The following is an 18169-nucleotide window of genomic DNA, read 5'->3' as shown; positions in this document are numbered from 1 at the left end:
GTATTTGGCCTGATTAACTTCTATCTACTCCCAGTGCTTACAATATGCTTTCATTCATTCAATAGTATTTATTGAGCGCTTACTATGTGCAGAGCACTGTACCAAGCGCTTGGAATGTACAAGTCGGCAACAGATAGAGACAGCCCCTGCCCTTTGACGGGCTTACGGTCTAATCGGGGGAGGATTGACCCAGAGTAAGCATTTAACAAATACCATTAAATAATTTCAAAAAAGGCTTTGAGGTGGGACAAGTGGGGGTCTGTTACATATAAAGGGGGAGGGAGTTCCAGGCTAGAGGGAGGATGTGGGGAAGGGGTTGGCGGTGAGACAGATGAGATGGAAGTACGGTGAGCAGTTTGGCATCAGAGGAGCACAGTGTGCAGGTTCGGTTGTGGTTGGCAATCAGTAAGCTAAAATAGGAAGGGGAGGGATGACGGAGTGCTTTAAAGCCAACCCAAAGGAGTTCTTGTTTGATGTGGAGGTGAATGGGCAACCACTGGAGGTTCTTGAGGAGTGGGGAGACATGGAATGAATTTTTTTTAGAAAAATGATCTGGGTAGCAGACTGAAGAAAGGACTCGAGTGGGGAGACGTAGGAGTCAGGAAGGTCAACAAAATGGCTGATTAAGTAGTCCAGGTGGCATACGATAAGTGCTTGAATGGGCATGATGGTAGTTCGGATGGAGAGGAAAATGTGGATTTTAGCGATGACCTGAAGGTAGAGCTGAAAGGATTTAATGACACTGAATATGAGGGTTGAATGAGGGAGAGGAGTTGAGGAAAATGTCAAGGTTATGGGCTTGTGAGTTAGGGAGGATGGTGGTACTGTGATGGGAAAGTCAAGGGAAGGACAGTCTCGGGTGAGAAGATGAGGAGTTCCGTGTTCTGGACATGTTTAGTTTGAGATGTTGGTGAGACATCCAAGTAGGAGGAAACGCAAGGCGGTAAAAAAAGGAGAGAGGTCGAAGCTGGGTAGGTTTGGGAATCATCCATGCGAGAAACAGTGTGGCTCAGTGGAAAGAGCCCGGGCTTGAGAGTCAGAGGTCATGGGTTCGAATCCCGCTCCGCCGCTTGCCAGCTGTGTGGCTGTGGGCAAGTCACTTAACCTATCTGTGCCTCGGTTACCTCCTCTGTAAAATGGGGATTAAAACCCGTGAGCCCCACGTGGGATGACCTGATCACCTTGCATCCCCCAGCGCTTAAAACAGTCCTTTGCACATAGTAAGCACTTAACAAATACCACCATTTTTATTATTAGATGGTAGTTGAAGCCGTAGGAGCGAATGCGTTTTCCAAGAGAGTGGGCGTAGATGGAGAATAGAAGGGGATCCAGAACTGAGCCTTGAGGGAATCTCACAGTTTGAGAGTGGGAGGCGGAGGAGAAGCCCGGGATCGAGACTGAGAAGGAGTGGCCAGAGAGATGCGAAGAGAACCAGGAGAGGATAGTGTCAATGAAGCCAGGGTTGGATCATATTTCCAGGGAAAGGGGACGGTCGACAGTATGGAAGGCGGCTGGGAGGTCGAGGAGGATTAAGATGGAGAGAGGCTGTAGAATTCAGCAAGAACGAGATGGCAGTTTCTGCGGGAGTGAAAGCCAGATCGGAGGATATCAATCAATCAGTGTTATTAATTGAGCGCTTACTCTGTGAAGATCAATCAATTGTATTTTCTGAGCGCTTACTGTGTGCAGAGCACTGTACTAAGCGCTTGGGAGAGTACAATATAACACCCATTCCTTGCACACAGTGAGCTTAGTCTAGAGCACTGTACTAAGCCCTTGGGAGAGTATAACATAACAGAATTAGCAGACACGTTACCTGCCTATAATGAACTTCCAATCTGGAGGGAGGAGAGAATTGGAGGAGAGGAACCGGAGGCAGTGGGTGTAGACAACTCTCTCAAGGAGTTTGGAGTGGGAGGTAGGAGGGAAATGGGGTAATAAGTGGAGGGAGCCATGCGGTCAAGGGAGGGTTTTTAACAAGCATGGGCATATTTGAATTGCTTAACAAATACCACAGTTATTATTATTTGAAACACTGCAGGGGTTACGGAAGGCAGAATACCCCGTGGACTCTTTGGCTATATAGACGATAACTAATTTGAGAAAATAGGTTGGGTCCCTTCATTGGGCCCTGCAACAGCCTTTCTGGGGATTTGACACAGCAGGAGAGTATTTCGCGGGGATTGTTTCTTCAGGTTCAAAAGGGGAGATTCACACTCTCCAGGTAGCGCTTCGCTATCACTCCCCTATCTCCAGACCGTAAGCTCGTCCCTAGACCGTATGCTTGTTATGGCAGGGAATGTGTCTACCGACTCTATTATCTCGTATTCTCCCACACCTCCTCCAGGAGGCCTTCCCAGACTAGCCGCCCCCTTTCCTCTTCTCCCATCCCTTTCTGTGTCACCTTGACTTGCTCCCTTTGTTCTTCCCTCCTCTCAGCCCCACAGCACTTAGGTACATAGCTGTCATTTATTTATTTATATTGATATCTCTCTCCCGCTCAAGACCGTAAGCTCGTTGGGAGCAGGGAATGTGTCCATTGTACTTTCCCAAGTGCTTAGTACACAGTACGCGCTCAGTAAATATGAATGAATGAATGCCTTCTGGTTGACCGTTAATCATGGCAGTTGAAAAGACTCCATATTCCTCTGACCTGCCATTTTCAAATCAATGCTGCCCGCCCAAGCCCTGAAGCCGTGAAGATCTGCTGGAATGGAAACGGGGTCAGTAACTGTGGTATTTGTTTAAGTGCTTACTATGTGCAGAGAAGCAATATGGTCTAGTGGAGAGAGCACTCTCTATGGTCTAGGGGTCAGAAAGACCTGGGTTCTAATCCCGGCCCCGTCGCTTGTCTGCTAAGCGACCTTGTGCATGTCATTTCACTTCTCTGTGCCTCAGCTTCCTCATCTGTAAAATGGAGATTAAGAATGCGAGCTCTATGTGGGACAGGGACTTTGTCCAACCTGGCTATTTTGTACAAACCCCAGCTTCTATCTACCACAGCGCTTAGTACAGTGCCTAGCACATAGTAAGCACTTAACAAATACCGTAGGAAAGTCAGTGTACTAAGCTGTAGGATAGATTCTTCTAGTGTAGGAAAGCACCATGGCCCACTGGATAGGGAGTCAGAAGGACCTGGTTCTAATCCTGGTTCCACCACTGGTCTGCTATGTGACCTTGGGCAAGCCGCTTAATTTCTCTGTACCTCTGTTACCTCATCAGAAAAATGGGTTTTAAGACTGTGAGCCCCATGAGGGACAAGGACTATGTTCTACCTGGTCATTTTGTATATACCCCAATGCTTATTAGCACAGTGCTTGACTCATAGTAACCGCTTAACAAATACCATCATCTCTATTATTATGAGGAGTAAATAACTAAATAATGTAAGGTACTCTGGTAATAATAAAAAAAAAGCACCACCTCAAAACACTCTCTAAACTGTGAGCTCATTGTGGGCAGGGATTGTCTCTCTACTGCTGTATTGTACTTTCCCAAGCGCTTAGTACAGTGGTCTGCACTCAGTAAGTGCTCAATCAATATGATTGATTGAATATTGTTATAGAAGATAATTAGGTCACACAGGGGGATCCCAGTCTAAATAGGAGGGAGAACAGGAATTGAACCCCATTTTACAAATCAAGCTGGGTCCCATCTCTCCCTGCGATTCATTCATTCATTCAATAGTATTTATTGAGCGCTTACTATGTGCAGAGCACTGTACTAAGCGCTTGGAATGGACAAATCGGCAACAGAGACAGTCCCTGCCCACTGAGGGGCTTTCAGTCTAATGGGGGGAGAACAGTCGATGCCGTGCTACCCTGCCTTGCTCATATTCCTTCACTGATGTTGGATTGCAACAATAAATCTAGCGGGTCATTCGTAAAAGTGATCACCTGTCCTAGCCCAGATTTTCAGCACTGGTTTTGGCATTTGAAGGAGGCGAGAATAAAGACCTCTAAAATATCTTGCTCTCCTTTGAAAGCCCTGTGGAACTTGGCAGATGCAGAATCAATGCAGCATTAATAAAGTGTAAAGAAGCTCTCTCTTTTGAAGCCTGTCAAACAATTCATCAAGATCTGGAAAAAGACATCTTTTCATAATTTGTAGGTGAAACAGATGACAAATGTAAAGGATTAGAATGATCAGAAATGTTGAAAGTGGAGGATTTTGAAACGTATCACTATATTTGCCTTTCAGATTGAGCCGAGAGGGAGCGAGAAGCACCTAGGATGAAAGACCACTGATGATTCGGATTTATGTATTATTTTACAGACACCTTCTAAAAACTCTGTTCTTGCTCTGAATTTCCCATGATTGTAGAAGGCACCATCAACCTCTCTCTCTCTCAGGCAGCCCACATATTCGATCTGTCACTAAATCCTGCTGGTTCAACCTTCTGCTTCAACCTGCTGAGAAGCAGATTGGCTTAGTAGACAGAGCACAGGCCTGGGAGCCAGAAGGACCTGGGTTCTAATCCCCGCTCTTCCACTTGTCTGCTATGTGACCTTGGGCAAATCACTTCATTTCTCTGTGCCTCAATTACCTCATGTGTAAAATGGGGATTAAGAATGTGAATCCTATGTAGGACATGAACTGTGTCTAATCTGATAAGATTGCATCTAACTCACTATGTGCCAGGCATAGTAAGCGCTTAAGAAATAACATTAAAAAATCCCTTCATAGCATCGCTAAAATATGCCCTTTCCTCTCCATCCAAATGGCTACTACGTTAATTCTAGTATTTATCCTATCTTGTCTTATGCTTAGTTCAGGGCCTGGCATGTAGTAAGTGCTTAACAAATACTATTATCATCATTATTATTATTACTGCATCAGCTTCCTTGCTGACCTCCCTGCCTCTTCTTGTCTTTCCCCACTTCAGTCCATACTTCACTCTGCTGCCTAGATCATTTTTTTACAGAAACATTCTGTCCATGTTTCCCCACTCACTCATTCAGTCATTAATTCATTCAAGTGTATTTATTGAGCACTTGCCGTGTGAAGAACACTATACTAAGCGCTTGGAAAGTACAATTCGGCAAGGGATAGAGACAATCCCTACCCGACAATAGGCCCACAGTCTAGAAGGGGCAGTCAGACGACAAACCAAAATAAGCAAATAAAATGTTGGTATTTGTTAAACGCTTACTATGTGCAGAGCACTGTTCTAAGCGCTGGGGGAGATACAGGGTAATCACAGAGAAGTAAAGCAACTTGCCCACAGTCACACAGCTGGCAAGTGGCAGAGCTGGGATTTGAACTCATGACCTCTGACTTCCAAGCTCGTGCTCTTTCCACTGAGCCACGCTGCTTCTCTAAGTAGACGGGCATCAGTAGCAACACAATAGATAAATAGATATATACACTCCTCAAGAACCTCCAGTGGTTGTTCATCCACCTCCACGTTCAATCATTCAATCGTATTTATCCGGTGCTTACTGTGTACAGAGCACTGTACTAAGCGCTTGGCAAAGGTCAATACAACAATAAACAGTGACATTCCCTGTCCACAAAGAGCTCACAGTCTAGAAGGGGGGAGCTAGACATCAACAAAAATAAATAAAATGACAGATATATACGGAAGTGCTGTGGGGCTGGGAGGGGGAAGAGCAAAGGGAGCAAGTCAGAGTGACACAGAAAGGAGTGGGAGATGAGGAAAAGCGTGGTTTAGTCAGGGAAGGCCTCTTGGAGGAGATGGGCCTTCAGTAAGGCTTTGAAGCGGGGGCAGAGGAATTGTCTGTGGGATTTGAGGAGGGAGGGTGTTCCAGGCCAGAGAGGGGACATTCAGTAGCATTTATTGAGCGCTTACTGTGTGCAGAGCACTGTACTAAGCGCTTGGAATGAACAAGTCGGCAACAGATAGAGACAGTCCCTGCCCTCTGACGGGCCTACGGTCTAATCGGCCAGGGGTCGGCAGTGAGGCAAACGAGACCGAAGCACAGTGAGAAGGATAGCACTAAGAACAGAAACTCTTTACCTCAGGCTTTAGAACACTCGCTCACCATTCCCACCCCTACGTTGTCTTGTCATATGCCGTCGAGTCTTCTCCGACCCATAGCGACGCCATGGGTACATCTCTCTTCCCCTTAAGCCCTCTTTTCCCCCCTTTCCCTCTGCTCCTCCCCCTCTCCCTTCCCACCCCCTCATCACTGTACTCGTCCGCTCAACTGTATATATCTTCATTACCCTATTTATTTTGTTAATGAGATGTACATCGCCTTGATTCTATTTATCTGCTATTGTTTTAATGAGACGTTCATCCCCTCGATTCTATTTATTGCTATTGTTTTTGTCTGTCCGTCTCCCCCGATTAGACCGTAAGCCCATCAAAGGGTAGGGACTGTATCTGTTACCCATTTGTACATTCCAAGCACTTAGTATAGTGCTCTGCACATAGTAAGCGCTCAATAAATACTATTGAATGAGTCTCTCTCTCCCAGAACACCCCGCCTCCATCTGCAGTCATTCTGGTAGCGTATCCATAGAGTCACCTCCCCGATTTCCTACTATAACAGCCTGCATACTTCACTCCTCTAATGCCAACCTACTCATTGTACCTCAGTCTCATCTACTTGGTAAGAGTCCGGGCTTGGGAGTCAGAGGTCATGGGTTCGAGTCCCGGCTCTGCCACTTGTCAGCTGTGTGACTGTGGGCGAGTCACTTCACTTCTCTGTGCCTCAGTTACCTCATCTGTAAAATGGGGATTAACTGTGAGCCTCACGTGGGACAACCTGATTACCCTGTATCTACCCAGCGCTTAGAACAGTGCTCTGCACATAGTAAGCGTTTAACAAATACCAACATTATTATTATCTTGCTTCTGACCCCTCACCCACATCCTGCCTCTGGCCTGAAACTCCCACCCTCTTCATATTCATTCAATAGCATTTACTGAGCTCTTACCATGTGCAGAGCCCTGTACCAAGCGCTTGGAATGTACAATTCGGCAACAGATAGAGACAATCCCTGCCCAACGACGGGCTCACAGTCTAATCGGGGGAGACGGACAGCAGAGCAAAACAGAACAAAACAAAAACAAGACAACATAATCACGATAAATAGAATCAAGGGGATGTACACCTCATTAACAAAACAAATAGGGTAATAAATAATATATACAAATGAGCGCAGTGCTGAGGGGAGGGGAAGGAGGAGGAGCAGAGGGAAAGGGGACTCAGCTGAGGTGAGGGGAAGGAGCAGAGGGTGGAGGGGGAACAGAGGGAAAAGGGGGGCTTAGTCTGGGAAGGCCTCTTGGAGGAAGTGAGCTCTCGGTAGGGCTTTGAAGAGGGGAAGAGAATGAGTTTGACAGAGGTGAGGAGGGAGGGCGTTCCGGGACAGCGGGAGGACGTGGGCCAGGGGTCGACGGCGGGACGGGCGAGACCGAGGGACGGTGAGGAGGTGGGCGGCGGAGGAGCGGAGCGTGCGGGGTGGGCGGTGGGAAGAGAGAAGGGAGGAGAGGTAGGAAGGGGTGAGGGGATGGAGAGTCTCGAAGCCTAGAGTGAGAAGTTTTCGTTTTGTGCGGAGGTCGATAGGGAACCACTGGAGGTTTTTAAGAAGGGGAGTGACAGGCCCAGAGTGTTTCTGCAGGAAGATGAGCCGGGCAGCGGAGTGAAGAATAGACTGGAGTGGAGAGAGACAGGAGGAAGGGAGATCAGAGAGCAGGCTGACACAATAATCCAGTCGGGATATTACGAGAGCTTGTGCCAGCACGATAGCCGTTTGGATGGAGAGGAAAGGGCAGATCTTGGCGATATTGTAAAGGTGAAATAATAATGATGGCATTTGTTAAGCGCTTACTATGTGCCAAGCACTGTTCTAAGCACTGGGATACACACAAGGTTATCAGGTGGTCCCACGTGGGGCTCACACTCAATCCCCATTTTACAGATGAGGTGACTGAAGCACAGAGAAGTTAAGTGACTTGCCCAAAGTGACACAGCTGGCAAGTGGCGGAGCCGGGACTAGAGCCCGCAACCTCTGACTCCCGAGCTGCAAGAATGGGTTATCATTTAAGAGCAGAGATCATGAACAGCAGATTTATGAACATTCTTAGGACTTGTCCAACACTGATTTAAGAGAATACCAAATCTCACCCTGGCATCAAGAGATCCATCGGATGGACCGTATTGGATAGACCATCACTCTCCCCACCTTCAGAGCCTTATTAAAAACACAAGCCCTGTCTAAGCCCTCAGTTTCTCTTCTCCAGTTCCCTTCTCTGTCATCCTCACACTTGAAATTGCTTGAATTCCCTCATCCCCACCGTACTTATGTACAACCCTGTAATTCAATTAATGAATTTTAAGGTCTGTCTTCCCCTCTGGACTGTAAGCTTGTTGTGGACAGGGAATACATCTACTGTGTCATAATGTGCTCTGCACGTAGTAAGCACTCAATGTCAATGATAATTCTATTTAACTTGATGTTTTGTTTTGCTCTGTTTTGCTTTGCTGTCTCCCCCATTTAGACTGTGAGCCCGTTACTGGGCAGGGATTGTCTCTATCTGTTGCCGTATTGTAATAATAATAATAATGTATTGATTAAGCACTTACTATGTGCAGAGCACTGTTCTAAGCGCTGGGGTAGATACAGGGTAATCAGGTTGTCCCACAGGAGGCTCACAGTCTTAATTCCCATTTTACAGGTGAGGGAACTGAGGCCCAGAGAAGTTAAGTGACTTGCCCACAGTCACACAGCTAAGTGGCAGAGTCGGGATTCGAACCCATGACCTCTTAGTGCTCTGCACATAATAAGTGCTCAAAAAATTCTATTGAATGAATAATAAATGATTTTATGTACTGATGTGCATGGATTTCAGTGTCTATCTTTCCTACTAGATTTTAATTACTAATTGCCAGATAGTAATTCTGTCTCCATGAGAACAGAATTCCCGTCTGCTAACTCGATGGTGCATTCCCAAGTGCCCAGTACACTGCTCTGCGCAGAGTAAATGCTCAACAAATACCACGTGGCCTAGTGGAAAGAACGCAGGCGTGGGAGTCAGAGGACCTGGGTTCCAATACCAGCGCAGCCAGCGTCAGCCGTAGGACCTGGGGCAAGTCACTTGACTTCTCTTTGCGCTTCCCTCATCTGCAAAATGGAGATTCTCCCTCCTACTTAGACTGTGAGCCCCATGTGGAATATCTCCTTTTGCGTCGTCTTCGCACATGGATCTCAACCCTTTGGGCATTTGGCGTTCACCCCACCCTCAGTCTCACTGCACTTTTTTAATGGTATTTATAAAGCACTTACAATTCGCCAGACACCGAACCCAGCCCTGGGGCAGATGGAATACAGTCGGTTTGGACTCAGTCCCTGTCTCACATGAGGCTCACAGTCTTAATCCCAGTTTTATAGGCATGGGAAATGAGGCCCGGAGAAGTGAAGTGACTTGTCCAAGGTCACCCAGCAGATAAATGGTGGAGCCAGGTTTAGAACCAGGTTCTTCTAATAATGTTGGTATTTGTTAAGCGCTTACTATGTGCAGAGCACTGTTCTAAGCGCTGGGATAGATACAGGGTCATCAGGTTGTCCCACCTGAGGCTCACGGTTAATCCCCATTTTACAGATGAAGTAACTGAGGCACGGAGAAGTTAAGTGACTTACCCATAGTCACACAGCTGACAAGTGGCCGAGCTGGGAGTCGAACCCATGACCTCTGACTCCGAAGACCAGGCTCTTTCCGCTGAGCCACGCCAGGCCCGGACTCTATCCACTAGGCACTTGCGTGTGACCACTGGCAAGTCACTTCACTTCTTAATGCCTTAGTTATCTGCAAAATAACAATAATAATATTGGTATTTAAGCGCTTACTATGAGCAGAGCACTGTTCTAAGCGCTGGGGCAGATACAGGATAATCAGATTGTGCCACGTGAGGCTCACAGTCTTAATCCCCATTTTCCAGATGAGGTAACTGAGGCACAGAGAAGTTAAGTGACTTGCCCACAGTCACACAGCTGACAAGCAGCAGAAGAGGGATTCGAACCCATGACCTCGGACTCCCAAACCCGGGCTCTTTCCACTGAACCACACTGCTTCTCTAGGGATTAAGACGGTGAGCTCCATGTGGGACAGGGACTCTGTCCAACCTGATTAGCTTTTATCTACCCTGGTGCTTAGTACAGTACCTGGCACATAGTGAGCACTTAACAAATACCATACCAACCCCCCCCAACAAAAAAAACAACCCCAAATCAGAAACTAACCTTTGACCTGGCTTCGCTCACCCCTCTGCTACTTGAAAGAGCCCTCAGGGAACTCCAGAGTCCATTCATTCATTCGATAGCATTTATTGAGCACTTACTATGTGCAGAGCACTGTACTAAGCGCTTGGAATGGACAAATCGGCAACAGATAGAGACAGTCCCTGCCCATTGACGGGAGTCCATGAAAACTAGCAGGGGAATGAGAAAGGCAACACAGCTTCTAACACCAAGGTTGTGTGAGACAGGAAGGATGATGGTGTTTTCTACAGTGAGAAGCAGCGTGGCTCAGTGGAAAGAGAGCAGGTTTGGGAGTCAGAGGTCATGGGTTCTAATCCCAGCTCCGCCGCTTGCCAGCTGTGTGACTTTGGGCAAGTCACTTCACTTCTCTGAGCCTCAGTTCCCTCATCTGTAAAATGGGGATGAAGACTGTGAGCTCCAGGTGGGACAACCTGATCACCTTGTATCTATCCCAGCGCTTAGAACAGTGCTTGGCACATAGCGCTTAACAAATATCATTATTATTATTATTACAATGATGGGAAAGTCAGGGGGAGAGCAGGATTTGGGTGGGAAGATGAGGAGGTCTAATAATAATAATAACTGTGGTACTTGTTAAGCATTTACAAGTGCCAGGCAATGTAATAAGCACTGGGGTGGGTACAAGCAAATCGTGTTGGACACAGTCCCTGTCCCTTGCAGTGCTCACAGTCTCGATCCTCATTTTACAGATGAGGGCACTGAAACAGAGAAGTAAAGTGACTTCCCCAAAGACACACAGCAGACATGTTGGAGGCAGAATTAGAACACATGACCTTCTGACTCCCAGGCCCTTGCTTTGCCCACTAAGCCACGCTGTTCTCTTTCGGACTGATGCGTGCCCCCAGCTCATACCAACCAGGACCTTCCTGGAACGGGGGACTCTTGGTGACACATAGTAAAATCAAACCACACCTCTGATCACCAAGGTGACTGTGGAAAGCTTTCTACTTCATCTCTTCTGGCTGCTTCCCGCGGGCCTCCTTGCCAGCTAAAATGAACGCCTTTTATCTGCCTTAGGCATCACAGCTGTGGCTCTCCATCGTAGTCACTGACTGGACCAGGCCCCTTACCGGGTAAAACAGGGAAAGTCCCTCCTCCCTCCATGCTCCACCCCCACAGTCCAGCAATCACCTGCCTCAGGTAGAGCCCATCAGGGCCTTCGCCATTCTTTTCCTTAAACTTGAGATGTTGGCCTGAAATTCAAGTATTTGGCTTGGCAGAGCCTCCTCTTAGGTAGTTGAAGGCGTGTTTAGGAAAATATTAAATGTCGTGCGGCATCCCTTCAGGATTCCCTCCTTGACTGTGCGAGGCCGGACACTGCTTTTCTCTCTGGCGGCGGCGTGATAGTGAAGAGTAGAAATCCTCCCCTCTGTATTGCCCGTGTACCCCGTAAGCACTTTAATACTCACCCCAGCTCCTCATACTCTACTATTTGCCCTTTATGCCCTTTATTTTAATGTCTGTCTTTCCCCCGTAGACTGGAAGCTCCATTCATTCATTCATTCGTTCGTTTTTATTGAGCACTTCCTGTGAAGAGAGTACAATTAAGTAAGAAACAGTCACATTCCCTGCCCGCCACAGGCTTACAGTCTCGAGTGGGGGAGAGAGACGTCAGTACAAATAAAATAACTGATATGTACATATTTGCTGAGGGGCTGGGAAGGGGGAAGGGCAAAGGGAGCAGATCAGGACGACGCAGAAGGGAGTGGGAGATGAGGAAAAGTGGGGCTTAGTCTGGGAAGGCCTCTTGGAGGAGATGGGCCTTCGGTAAGGCTTTGAAGGTGGGAGAGTGAATCGGATTTCGCTCTGGGCTGCAGACTGAATGAATGAACGTCCCTTAGCTTGACTTAGAGAAGCAGCGTGGCTCAGTGGAAGGAGCCCGGGCTTTGGAATCAAAGGTCATGGGTTCGACTCCTGGCTCTGCCACTTGCCAGCTGTGTGACTGTGGGCAAGTCGCTTCACTTCTCTGGGCCTCAGTTCCCTCATCTGTAAAATGGGGATGAAGACTGTGAGCCCCACGTGGGACCACCTGATGACCCTGTGTCTACCCCAGCGCTTAGAACAGTGCTCTGCACCTAGTAAGCGCTTAACAAATACCATCATTATTACTTAATCTGGTGGTCATTGGCGGATTTCCATTTTCCAGAATCCGAGCTGCCGCCAGACAAAGTTGATGGAATGCTGATGTAATACTTGCTGTGCTACAAATAGATCTGTCTTTGAGGCATTTTTTAAAATCCAAGTTGGTGGCTTCAATTAGTAGTAATAATTATAATTACGGTATTTGTTAAGCACTTACCATGTGCCAGGTACTGTTTTAAACGCTGGGTTAGATAGAATATAATCAGGTTGGACACAGTCCCTGTCCCACATAGGACTCACAGTCTTAATCCCCATTGTACAGATGAGGTAACTGAGGCCCAGGGAAGTGAAGTGACCTGCCCAAGGTCACACAGCAGACAAGCGGCAGAGTCCGCGTGGCTTAGTGAATAGAGCATTCATTCATTCATTCAATAGTATTTATTGAGCGCTTACTATGTGCAGAGCACTGTACTAAGCGCTTGGGATGAACAAGTCGGCAACAGATAGAGACAGTCCCTGCCGTTTGACGGGCTTACAGTCTAATCGGGGGAGACGGACAGACAAGAACAATGGCACTAAACAGCGTCAAGGGGAAGAACATCTCGTAAAAACCGATGGCAACTAAATAGAATCAAGGCGATGTACAATTCATTAACAAAATAAATAGGGTAACGAAAATATATACAGTTGAGCAGACGGGTACAGTGCTGTGGGGATGGGAAGGGAGAGGTGGAGGAGCAGAGGGAAAAGGGGAAAATGAGGCTTTAGCTGCGGAGAGGTAAAGGGGGGATGGCAGAGGGAGTAGAGGGGGAAGAGGAGCTCGGTCTGGGAACGCCTCTTGGAGGAGGTGAGTTTTAAGTAAGGTTTTGAAGAGGGAAAGAGAATCGGTTTGGCGGAGGTGAGGAGGGAGGGCGTTCCGGGACCGCGGGAGGACGTGACCCGGGGGTCGACGGCGGGATAGGCGAGACCGAGGGACGGCGAGGAGGTGGGCGGCAGAGGAGCGGAGCGTGCGGGGTGGGCGGTAGAAAGAGAGAAGGGAGGAGAGGTAGGAAGGGGCAAGGTGATGGAGAGCCTCAAAGCCTAGAGTGAGGAGTTTCTGTTTGGAGTGGAGGTCGATAGGCAACCACTGGAGTTGTTTAAGAAGGGGAGTGACATGCCCAGATCGTTTCTGCGGGAAGATGAGCCGGGCAGCGGAGTGAAGAATAGACCGGAGCGGGGCGAGAGAGGAGGAAGGGAGGTCAGAGAGAAGGCTGACACAGTAGTCTAGCCGGGATATAACGAGAGCCCGTAATAGTAAGGTAGCCGTTTGGGTGGAGAGGAAAGGGCGGATCTCGGCGATATCGTAGAGGTGAAACCGGCAGGTCTCGGTAACGGATAGGATGTGTGGGGTGAACGAGAGGGACGAGTCAAGGATGACACCGAGATTGCGGGCCTGCGGGACGGGAAGGATGGTCGTGCCATCCACGGTGATGGAGAAGTCTGGGAGCGGACCGGGCTTGGGAGGGAAGATGAGGAGCTCAGTCTTGCTCATGTTGAGTTTTAGGTGGCGGGCAGACATCCAGGTGGAGACGTCCCGGAGGCGGGAGGAGATGCGAGCCTGAAGGGAGGGGGAGAGGACAGGGGCGGAGATGTAGATCTGCGTGTCATCTGCGTAGAGATGGTAGTCAAAGCCGTGAGAGCGGATGAGTTCACCGAGGGAGTGAGTGTAAATGGAGAACAGAAGAGGGCCAAGAACTGACCCTTGAGGAACTCCAACAGTTAAAGGATGGGAGGGGGAGGAGGCTCCAGCGTAGGAGACCGAGAATGATCGGCCAGAGAGGTAAGAGGAGAACCGGGAGAGGACAGAGTCCGTGAAGCCAAGGTGAGATAAGGTACGGAGGAGGAGGGGATGGTCGACAGTGTCAAAGGCAGCAGAGAGGTCAAGGAGGATCAGAATGGAGTAGGAGCCATTGGATCTGGCAAGAAGGAGGTCACGGGTGACCTTAGAGAGAGCAGTCTCGGTAGAGTGGAGGGGACGGAAGCCAGATTGGAGGGGGTCTAGGAGAGAATGGGAGTTAAGGAATTCTAGGCATCGATTGTAGACGACTCGTTCTAAGATTTTGGAAAGGAAGGGTAGTAGGGAGATAGGACGATAACTGGAGGGGGAAGTGGGGTCAAGAGCGGGTTTTTTTAGGATGGGGGAGACGTGAGCGTGTTTGAAGGCAGAGGGGAAGGAGCCCTTGGAGATTGAGTGGTTAAAAATAGAAGTTAAGGAAGGGAGGAGGGCAGGGGGCGATGGTTTTAAGAAGGTGAGAGGGAATGGGGTCCGAGGCGCAGGTGGAGGGGGTGGCACTTGCGAGGAGGGAGGAGATCTCCTCTGAGGATACTGCAGGGAAGGATGGGAAAGTAGGGGAGGGGGTTGTTGGGGGGGAGGGGAGAGGCGAAGGGGTGACTTTGGGGAGCTCAGACCTGATCGTGTTGATTTTCGTGAGGAAATAGGTGGCCAGATCATTAGGGGTGAGAGATGGGGGAGGGGGAGGAACAGGGGGCCTAAGGAGAGAGTTAAAGGTCCGGAACAATCGGCGGGGGTGACGGGCATGGGTGTCGATGAGGGAGGAGAAGAAGCTTTGCCTGGCGGAGGAGAGGGCAGAGTTAAGGCAGGAAAGGATAAATTTGAAGTGTGTGAGGTCGGCTTGGTGCTTGGACTTTCGCCAGCGGCGCTCAGCAGCTCGAGCATAGGAGCGTAGGAGGCGGACGGAGGAGGTGATCCAGGGCTGTGGGTTAGTGGCGCGAGAGCGGCGGAGGGAAAGGGGGGCGAGAGAGTCGAGATGAGTAGTGAGGGAGAGTCAGAAGGACCTGGGTTCTAATCCCGGCTCTGCCACTTGTCTGCTGTATAACCTTAGGTAAGTCACTTCACTTCGCTGTGCCTCAGTTACCTCATCTGTAAAATGGGGATTGAGACTCTGAGCCCCATGTGGGACAGGGACTGTGTTCAACTCAATTTGCTTGTAACCACCCCAGTGCTCAGTACAGGGCCTGGCATGTAGTAAGTGCTTAAAAATACCACAGTCATTATTATTATAAGAATCCATGCCCTTATGACTCCCAGGCCTGTGCTCTATTAGGCCACGATACCCAGTGGCTTGACGGGGGCTTGGTAGACAGAATCATGGCCCATTGTTGGGTAGTGATTGTCTCTGTTGCTGAAATGTACTTTCCAAGTGCTTCGTACAGTGCTCTGCACACAGTAAGTGCTCAATAAATACAATTGAATGAATGAATGGCAAAAGGCTCCTTTGTGGTTTCTGTTTGAGAATGGGATTGGAATTCCTTGTTCAAAGAAGGGTGTAATCATCCTGCCGTAGTGTTCTTTCTAGATTATTCTGTTTTCCAAGAGCCTACAATACTTGGTGGTTTGGTGACTATTTGGTAATTTTGGACCAAATGCGTGTTCTTATAGATGGACATGAAGATAAAAAATAAATGAAGATGAATAGAAACAGTACAGGTTGCAGTTAAAACTATGGAGTTTGGATCAGTGAGCGTCAGTGTCTTGCCTTTTGCCGTCCAGTCGTGTTCGACCCATAGCGACGCTGTGGACTCATCTCTTCCGGAATTCCCCGCTCTCCTTCTGCAATCGTTCTGGTCGTGGATCTATAGGGTTTCCTGGGTCAAAATCCGGAAGTGGTTTACACCACTGTCTCCTTCCGCACCGTAAACCTGAGTAACCACCCTTGACTTTCTCCTCTGCCGCTGCTGCCCAGCACAGGTGGTCACTGTGACCCAGTGGAAAGAGCACAGACCTGGGAGTCAGAGGATCTGAGTTCTAATTCGAACTCCGAAACTTGTCTACTGTGTGATGATTAAAATCATTATGGTATTTGTTAAGCGCTTCCTATGTGCCAGGCACTGTACAAAGCGCTGGGGCGGATACAAGCAAGTCTGGTTGGACCCAGTCCCTGTCCCTCCTGAGGCTCACAGTTTCAATCCCCATTTTACAGATGAGGAAAGCGAGGCCCAGGGAAGTGAAGTTTCTTGCCCAGAGTCGTACAGCAGACAAATGGAGAGCCGGGATTAGAAACCATGACCTTCTGACTCCCAGGCCCGTGCTCTAGCCACTACGCCATGCATTTAGCTTCTCTGTGGCCAAGTTTCCTTACCTGTTAAATGGAGATTCGATACATCTTTTTTCTCCTACTCAGACTGTGAGCCCCATGTGGAAAAGGAACTGTGTCCGACCTGAATAACTTATATATACTGTGGGGTTTAGAATGGTGTTCTACACATATTCTGTTTATTTGCTATTGTTTTAATGAGATGTTCATCCCCTTGATTCTATTTATTGCTACTGTTTCTATCTGTCTCCCCCCGATTAGAGCGGAAGCCCGTCAAAGGGCAGGGACTGTCTCTATCTGTTACCGATTTGTACATTCCAAGTGCTTAGTACAGTGCTCGGCACACAGTAAGCGACTGAATGAATGAATGAATGAATGAATATCCCTAATCTATTTTAATATGTGACTTCTCCTGCCGACTGTAAACTCCATGTGGGCAGAGATCCCACCTGACAGTTCCGTTGTACTTTCCCAAGGCACTGAGTACTGCACACAGTAAGCGCTCAATCATCTCTCCACTCTTCAAGAATCTACAGTAGCTTCCCCTTTTTCTTTGACATTCAGCCAAAATGCCTCGAGATCAGCTTCAAGGCCTCTGCCAGCTACACATCTTTTATATCAACTCTCTTCACCTGCTACTCCCAAACTCTCTCTCTGCTCCTTCCAAGCTTACCGTATAACCATACCTTGCTCTCGATGGCATCAAACGAGTGCTCAGTAAATGTGACGCTACTATTACTGTAACTGTTATTGAGAAGCAGCGTCCGCTCAGTGGAAAGAGCCCGGGCTTGGGGGTCAGAGGTCATGGGTCCTAATCCCAGCCCTGCCGCCTGTCAGCTGTGTGACTTTGGGCAAGTCACTTCACTTCTCTGTGCCTCAGTGACCTCATCTGTAAAATGGGGATTAAGACTGTGAGCCTCAGGTGGGACAGCCTGATGACCCTGTATCGACCCCAGCGCTTAGAACAAAGCTCGGCACATAGGAAGCGCTTAACAAATACCAACATTATTATTACTTTTGTCACTGTTACTATTACTACTAGTATTATTATTTCTACCGCTATTACTAATCTTGTCTTGTCTCATGCCGTAGAGTCGTCTCTGACCCGTAGCGACGCCACGGGCACATGTCTCCCAGAACTCCCCGGCTCTCCGTCGGCTACCGTTCTGGTAGTGGGGTCCGGAGAGTTTTCTTGGTCAAAATCTACAAGTGGCTTACCGTTGCCTCCTTCCACGCAGTCAACTTGAGTCTCCACCCTCGACTCTCTCCCGTGCCGCTGCTGCCCAGCACGGGGCAGTTTTGATTTGTAGCTGATTGCCTGCCCTGGCTAACCACCGGCCAAGCTAGGAATGGAATGGACAGGCCTCTGCTTGATTCTCCCTCCGGTAGTCGAGACTGGTAGAGGACTGGAAACTCTCCAGGTGGGACCCTGAGAGGGGTTATTATTAATATAGCAACTATTACTATTCATTCGATTCGTTCAATAGTATTTATTGAGCGCTTACTGTGTGCAGAGCACTGTACTAAGAGCTTGGAATGTACAATTTGGCAACAGATAGAGACAATCCCTGCCCAATGACGGCCTCACAGTCTAAACGAACCTTTACAGTCTCAATCCTCCTATTACACCCAGGAAGAAATGAAAGAATACAGAGAAAGAGAGAGATGGGGGCTCAGAGATAGATTTATGACTCCTTGGCTGGGAGCTGCTAACTGAAGCCACGGGAGTAGATGAATCCCCAAAG

At 48.5% G+C, this 18169-nt stretch overlaps 1 long non-coding RNA gene across 1 annotated transcript; it reads left to right on the top strand.

Annotated features, from left to right (window-relative positions):
• The first annotated feature begins 2652 nt into the window (after nt 1–2652).
• On the top strand, nt 2653–4310 carry LOC114807819. Its single transcript, XR_003755875.2, has 2 exons — nt 2653–2723; nt 4201–4310. It is a non-coding gene; the product is annotated as an uncharacterized LOC114807819 (long non-coding RNA).
• Nucleotides 4311–18169: the final 13859 nt, after the last annotated feature.

This window comes from Ornithorhynchus anatinus, chromosome 1, assembly GCF_004115215.2.
Source record: "Ornithorhynchus anatinus isolate Pmale09 chromosome 1, mOrnAna1.pri.v4, whole genome shotgun sequence".
Taxonomy (NCBI): Eukaryota; Metazoa; Chordata; class Mammalia; order Monotremata; family Ornithorhynchidae; genus Ornithorhynchus; species Ornithorhynchus anatinus.
This window is presented reverse-complemented; position numbering and strand designations above follow the sequence as displayed.